This window comes from Palaemon carinicauda, chromosome 5 (genome assembly GCF_036898095.1).
Source record: "Palaemon carinicauda isolate YSFRI2023 chromosome 5, ASM3689809v2, whole genome shotgun sequence".
Classification (NCBI taxonomy): Eukaryota; Metazoa; Arthropoda; class Malacostraca; order Decapoda; family Palaemonidae; genus Palaemon; species Palaemon carinicauda.
The window spans coordinates 126,074,148-126,081,647 of record NC_090729.1 but is presented as its reverse complement, the minus strand read 5'-3'; positions in this window follow the sequence as shown (position 1 = coordinate 126,081,647).

Below are 7,500 nucleotides of genomic sequence, written 5' to 3'. Positions count from 1 at the left end.
TCGTGCAAGAGAGAGAGAGAGAGAGAGAGAGAGAGGTTAACTTATCTTTATTTACTTAACAATATCTTCTGAATGATCCTTAACTCCTTTTTTGAAAAATAAAATTATATCCTTATTTGGAAAGAACGCTTCATAAAATCTGAGATTTTCTCTTTCACACATTACCACGTTCTCGGAACATTGTGATGTCTTTAAATTTATTCTCATGTAAGGTCCCTTTGGTGCCGAGTCCCCGGAACCATAGTTGGAATACTTGGAATTCCCGGGAAGTTCCCGAAATTCTTTCTTTCATAATCTCTTACATAAAGACATATCTCATATCTCCTTCTATTACCTGAGTGTGAGCGATAATGCTTGATAATTGTACATTCATTTCATATTATAGTAAAAGCTTTAATTTTGGAGAAATTGGGTTATGCACCTTTCAGAGCATTAACAACTTCTCTTCCTATTCCTTCTGGTATTTTTCCATTATTAATTTAATTCAAGATGGTTATCCCTCTCATTTAGATCAAACTATTGTCTATTAGTTCTTAATTTCTAAACAAATTGGTTCTTAGTTTTCTAAAACAAATTGGGTCTTAATTTATAAACAAACTGGGTCTTAATTTATAAACAAATTGGGTCTTAATTTATAAACAAATTGGGTCTTAATTTCTAAACAAATTGGTTCTTAGTTTTCTAAAACAAATTGGGTCTGAATCTATAAACAAATTGGGTCTTAATTTATAAACAATTCAGAAAATATAACTCTGACTGGAATTTTAGACGAATGTGAAATATTGCTTAAAAGGATCAGTTGGTTGAAGAAGGCGATAGTATGAAAGAAAAGTTTCACGAAAGAAAAACACGTGGCTTAAAACAAATACTTTCAAACCCCATCATTTCCAAGAACAATTAGAGTATAAACTTCTGTGCAATCACACAAACTTTACGACTAAAGTGTGAGAGTAAATATAACCAGGAATTCTTGTGGCAAATTCGGGATCGGTTGAGTGCTAATTTTGCCCAGAGGAGTTTCAGGGAAGCGCGAAATGCGTAAACGTAAAACATAATTTCAGAGGAGCTCATTTTACCAAGGAAGAGGATTCCCTTTTGGGGGTCCAAGCTCTCTCTCTCTCTCTCTCTCTCTCTCTCTCTCTCTCTCTCTCTCTCTCTCTCTCTCTCTCTCTCTCTCTCTCTCTCCTTGGGATCCAAATGGGCTAAGGAGGTACAGCCTCTACAGAAAATCTTAATTCGTGGCTCATCTCGTTTCATTTTTCTTTTGCGCCATCTTATCTCTCTCTCTCTCTCTCTCTCTCTCTCTCTCTCTCTCTCTCTCTCTCTCTCTCTCTCTCTTTCCTTGGGATCCAAACGGGCTAAGGAGGTACAGCCTCTGCAGAAAATCTTAATTCGTGGCTCTTCTCGTTTCATTTTTCTTTGCTCCATCTTAATCTCGAGTAGCGAATGTTGAACCTTTTTTTTTCTTTAGTCTTCAAAACCTACATTTCTGATTTTTATTTTTTTTTATTTTATTATATGAAAAAGCTGCAGATATCCGATGTTTATTTTTTGTGATGATTTCATTTTGAGATTTATGAAGCAACACAAATGCTAGACAAGATATTTCTCCAATCTGTTACACAGTGTTATACAAATAGATGGTAATTTTAACAATATAGAGCTCTCTCTCTCTCTCTCTCTCTCTCTCTCTCTCTCTCTCTCTCTCTCTCTCTCTCTCTCTCTCTCTCATAAAAATTTAATTGGGTACCCTCATACATATCTGGTATCTTCTCTTAGTTCAGTTTAGATATATCAAAAAATGAACCAGTTTGACATTTCTTCTAATTTTGGATGATCTAAATTTCTTCTCTGTTGGAGGATAGTGTCCTCAGTGCATCTCAAGCAGTGAACTGTAGACATTACTTGAGGATAATTCAGCACCATTTTGGCCCCATGATGCGCTCAATTCTGTAGCCTTTAACTAAACTTAGTTTTGTTACCTTTAACCAAACTTACTTTTGTAGCCTTTAACCAAATGTTTCTTTTGTACCTTTAACTAAACTTTCTTTTGTAGCTTTTAACTAAGGTTACCTTTGTAGCCTTTAACTAAACTTAGTTTTGTAGCCTTAAACCAAACTTACTTTTGTAGCCTTTAAATAAACCTTTCATAAATGTTACCTATATTCATGTATTTTTATCAGTCAGCAGAATGTTACTTTAATTCGTCGTTGCTCAGTTTAAATGAAAATAAAAAATACGTTGCGTCAGTTAAAGGATTTTTGCTGAATTATACACACACACACACACACACACACACACACACACACACACACACACACATATATATATATATATATATATATATATATATATATATATATATATATAGATCTGTGTGTGAGTTTTAGGACTTCTTCGTATTTCCATTACATTTAGAATATCTTTTAGACATCCCCTTGAGGCTTAATTAACGGATCTCTTTGAGGGTTATTTAATAGATACAATATTTTTTTCCAACTTAGCCTTTTCTGTTTGAATGTTCTGAGAGTTTTCAATTTCTTTCTTGAATTAAGTAACTCCTTTACAGCGTCATTATTTTTTTCTTGGTTCTCATCATTAGATGTAAATATTTACTTTACTAGCAGGTAACTCTGTTTTTGTACCGTACTCGCTGCTCGTATACATTATGTTTGTATTATCATTTATTTGGTGAACTGTTTACTATTGATTCGTTATTACCTCCACCAGCGAAGTTGAAATGAGGTTATGTTTTACCCTGTTTGTGTGTGTGTTTGTTTGTGAACAGCTTTCTGGCCATAATTTTAATCGTAGAGTAATGCAACTTTTAGGGGTTAACTATTATGTAAAAACCTGAAATTATTAAGTTTTGGAAAGTCAAGGTCAAAGGTCAAGGTTAAGCAAAATGTCCAATACAGGTAATCAGTCATAAGTTTTGACATCGTTGTCACAGTGAATTCAAACTTGGTTTATATTTGAGTGTATGAAAATCCATGTAATCTAATACATGTTAAGGTCAAAGGTCACGGTCAAAGCCTAGTAAAAGGTCGAGAAATAATGTGCCGCGACGGTCTGTGCGAGTGCCCCTTTAGTTATAAATATTTTACAATGGTTATGATTTACTCAAAGAAACGTTTGCTTTATCCACTTATGATTGACACAAGAAAAAAAAAGTTTCCTCATTAGCGTCAAGATAAAAATTTTCATAATTATTATCCCCTTTTGCAGAATTTAATTGATATGATTTGTTCTTTCAATGTTAATAAATCTTCAAAAACAGAAGACTTTTGAATCTATGAATATTATTAAGTAAATTTATGTTGGCCATGTTGAGAGAATGGAAAATGGCTATCTGCTAAAGAAAGTGATGAATGCAAGAGTTGATGGGAAAAGTACAAGAGGAAGGCCAAGGTTTGGGTGTATGGATGGAGTGAAGAAAGCTCTGGGTGATAGGAAGATAGATGTGAGAGAGGCAAGAGAACGTGCTAGAAATAGGAATGAATGGCGAGTGATTGTGACGCAGTTCCGGTAGGCCCTGCTGCTTCATCCGGTGCCTTGGATGACCGCGGAGGTAGCAGCAGTAGGGGAATCAGCGTTATGAAGCTTCATCTGTGGTGGATAACGGGGGAGGGTGGGCTGTGGCACCCTAGCAGTACCAGCCGAACTCGGTTGAGTCGTTTGTCAGACTGGGAGGAACGTAGAGAGGAGAGGTGCCCTTTTTTGTTTCATTTGTTTGATGTCGGCTACCCTCCAAAATTGGGGAAGTGCCTTGGTATATGTATACATGATGTATTTTTTAAGTTTTAAAGATTTTTCTATTTCCATAATAAATCCTCTTCGCGTCATTTCTTTCCTTATTTTGTGAGGGTGGTTGTTTCCTATAGAGTAACTATTTTTTAGGTCAGAAACACTATCGAACAAACACGTATCAAACAAGCGTTGATTTTTAATTTATTCAGTTTCCCGTTAATCCACCAGTAATAAAATAAGAAGGGCAGGCGTAGTGAAGCTTACAGAGGTGATAAAAGCTTCACGACTGAGATGGCGTGGACATGTGAGGAGGATGAATGGTGGGGAGTGAGTGATGCGGGCTTGGGAGGAACCTGTTACGGGGAGAAGATCGAGAGGGAGGCAGAGAATTAGATGGCGAGATAAGGGGAAAAGGATGATATAGAAAGAAAAGGTCTGGTGGAAGAGGATCCCTTTGATAGAAGGTATTTGAGAGGGTGCATCAGGCAACCGACCCCTCAATGTAGGGATAGAGATTGGAAAGAAGAGAGGAAAAACTGAAATGACGATTTCGATGTAAAATAGAAATGAGTATTTGGTTATTCTATTTTTTCTGATGAAAATTTTAATAGATTCGGTCTGACCAAAGATATGGCAGTAATTTTAGTATTCTGGAAGCGTTTTAAGCGTTATAGATTCGGTCTGAGCTCATTATTATTATTATTATTATTATTATTATTATTATTATTATTATTATTATTATTATTAATATTATTATTATTATTATTATTACTGACTTAATTGTAATTTAGTGAAGGCAACGATATGATAGGTAAAACCTAAATCATCTCTGATCTTCAACGAATTAAAAATCCGTGAAGTTGGGAGTTAAATAGCAGGACAGGATTAGAATTGAGACTATAAGAGAGATTACTCGTGTGGCATTTGTGGATGAGATCATGATGAGGGGTAGATGGAGATGCTCTTCGCACTCCCCAGGAGAGATTACTTCACCAAACGTTCAGCTGGGTTTCACAAGGCACTAGAAGAGTTGGAAGACCCAGATCTACATGGCTGAGGACTATGAAGCGGGAAGTAGATGATGATGAATGGAGAAAAATTGTATTAAAAACTAAAGATAGAGACGACTGGCGAAATCTAACCGAGGCCCCTTGCGTCAATAGGCGTAGGAGGAGATGATGATGATGATAAAGTTAAAACTGAAATAGTTGGGTCTCGACATTGGGAGTTCGTTGACCTCCATTTGTTTCCTGCCGTAAAATTGCGAAATCAAACATAGCTCTGCCAGATATTCTCATTCTTTTCCGCTGGGAAGACAAACAGCGCCACTTATCTCTTTGCACCTTTGTTGTGTTTTTCTCTGATCGGTTATTTTCTTCATAGTTTTTTTTTTTTTTTATGGGTGGAGAAATTGTATGTGTATGCTCATGTTGGAGGATGACTAGAATATTATTGTTATTATTGAAATTGGTGATATTGTTGTTATTATTATTATTATTATTATTATTATTATTATTATTGTTATTATTTTTATTTTTATTATTATTACTATTATTGTTGTTGTTGTTGTTGTTTTTGTTGTTTGTTATTATTATGATTATTATTATTGATGTTTGTTATTATTATTATGGTTAGCATTATTATTATTATTATTATTATTATTATTATTATTATTATTATTATTATTAATGTTGTTGTTGTTGTTGTTATGATGTACACATAAGTAAAAGAATCCTTTTTAAGGAATGAAATTAGCAAGTAAATGCAGTATTTACTGTTGAAACTATACTTTGTTTTTTTATTCCTATTTAAAATGCTTAGTCTTTGTTTGTCTTAATAAGACAAGTTGCCAGTTCTTCGTTTCGTTTTATAGTGAAAGTATGAGGAAGCTATGTCATTTAATATATTTATATCCTCCGTGTGTATCTAAGGCCATGCAAATTACGTTTTTATGAATATTGCCTTGTGAACTAGTAACGATTGCCTTGACTAGTAACGAGCAATAAACAGATTATTAAGAGATAATTGTACTAATTCAATGAGTGTAATTGGAATGGCAATAATAAGTATGTATATGTACTGCTAATTTATCTTATCATACTTACTTGAAACATTCCATATTTTATATAAACCAACACACTCTCTCTCTCTCTCTCTCTCTCTCTCTCTCTCTCTCTCTCTCTCTCTCTCTCTCTCTCTCTCTCTCTCTCTCTAGTTTCCACTAATATGTCGTGAAATTTATATTGAAAATTGAGAAATAACAAAAGTTTTGTATAGTGAATCAATGGTAGTTGATCAATGTTAGATCTTCTTGATTGGCTTATATAGAAAATTCAGATGCGTATATTCACTAGCTTTTCATCCTGGTTAATGATATCTCATTACTCGCAGATGGAACCAATTTAGCCAATATCGTATCTTTAATCGAGGATCATCCTGAAAATACATTGATGTTATTAAATTGTAATTTTACCTTCACTTGTTAGTTCTTTCTTTCTATTAAGAGAAGCACTAACGTTTTTATACTACTGTGAATGTAGTTTATTACTTGATAGTTTAACGTTAAAATGAATACAACTGGCCATCAAAACTAAGAAGTGAATTTCAGTTCTTAAATATAAATTCCTTTAGAAAGACCTGTTAGTTTTAGCTAATTTTTCTTTGACCTCAAAACCAAAAATATATTTCATCTTGGGAGACCTGTTAGTGTTGCCCTTTTCTTTTTTTTAGGGGGGGGGGGGATTGTAGAATAATCGTAAATAAAATAACTTAATGAAATTCAATGAATCTCTCAAATGTCTATCTTTTGGGGGCGTGGGCTATTTCAAGCTAATTAGATAACGTTACTTCAGTGTTGTAATTCATTAATTAAGACAAACAGAATTTAGAGATTTGCTAACTCTATTACTTAGGAAAAAATTTAATTTCCTATTAATTTCATTAAAGGTAATTGTATAGCCAATTCCAAAGAATTATATATATATATATATATATATATATATATATATATATATATATATATATGTGTGTGTGTGTGTGTGTGTATGTGTGTGTGTACATATACATACATACATATATACATACACAAACACAAACACAAACTTTGTTTAGATACGTACTATATTTCTGAGGATGCAAAGTATCTTTTATATATAATTATTGTCATTTGTCATTTCTTATATGATAATACATGAGATTACGAGATTGATTTAATATTATAGGAATTAAATAATCAGTTTCTTCATAAGTTTTTATAAGTTTATGACGATGTATTATTAATGAAAACTACAGCCGGAAATAGGTATTTAAAGTTGCAAGAAATGAGAAAAATAAATGAAAATCGGAGCTAATTTTACAGACCTTTCTCCTCGCAGAATCATATCGGTTATCTTTCTACAAAATCTCCTCCATTCTGTAGGATCCCATCCTGTAGAATCCCGTCCATTCCATTTCTTATATTCCTCGTCTATTCTGTTCCCCTTCCTTTTTATTTTTTCCAATCCCAGCCGAAGAAGATCCTCGACGCCACATAACTTTTCCCGGATCTCATATGCGAGTCACTTTAGCCACTGCATCTGGGATTCAATGGACCGAGATTAGGTGACGTGCCATAGTTATGTTGAAGTCCTCTCCGTTATCTTACATTTATTTCTCTTAATATGGAGAAAACTTGAAGATATTTTATGATATAGTATGAATATGTTGACCATCTCTTTTTAGTGTCATAGTCTCTGTACCATGGTCTTTCAC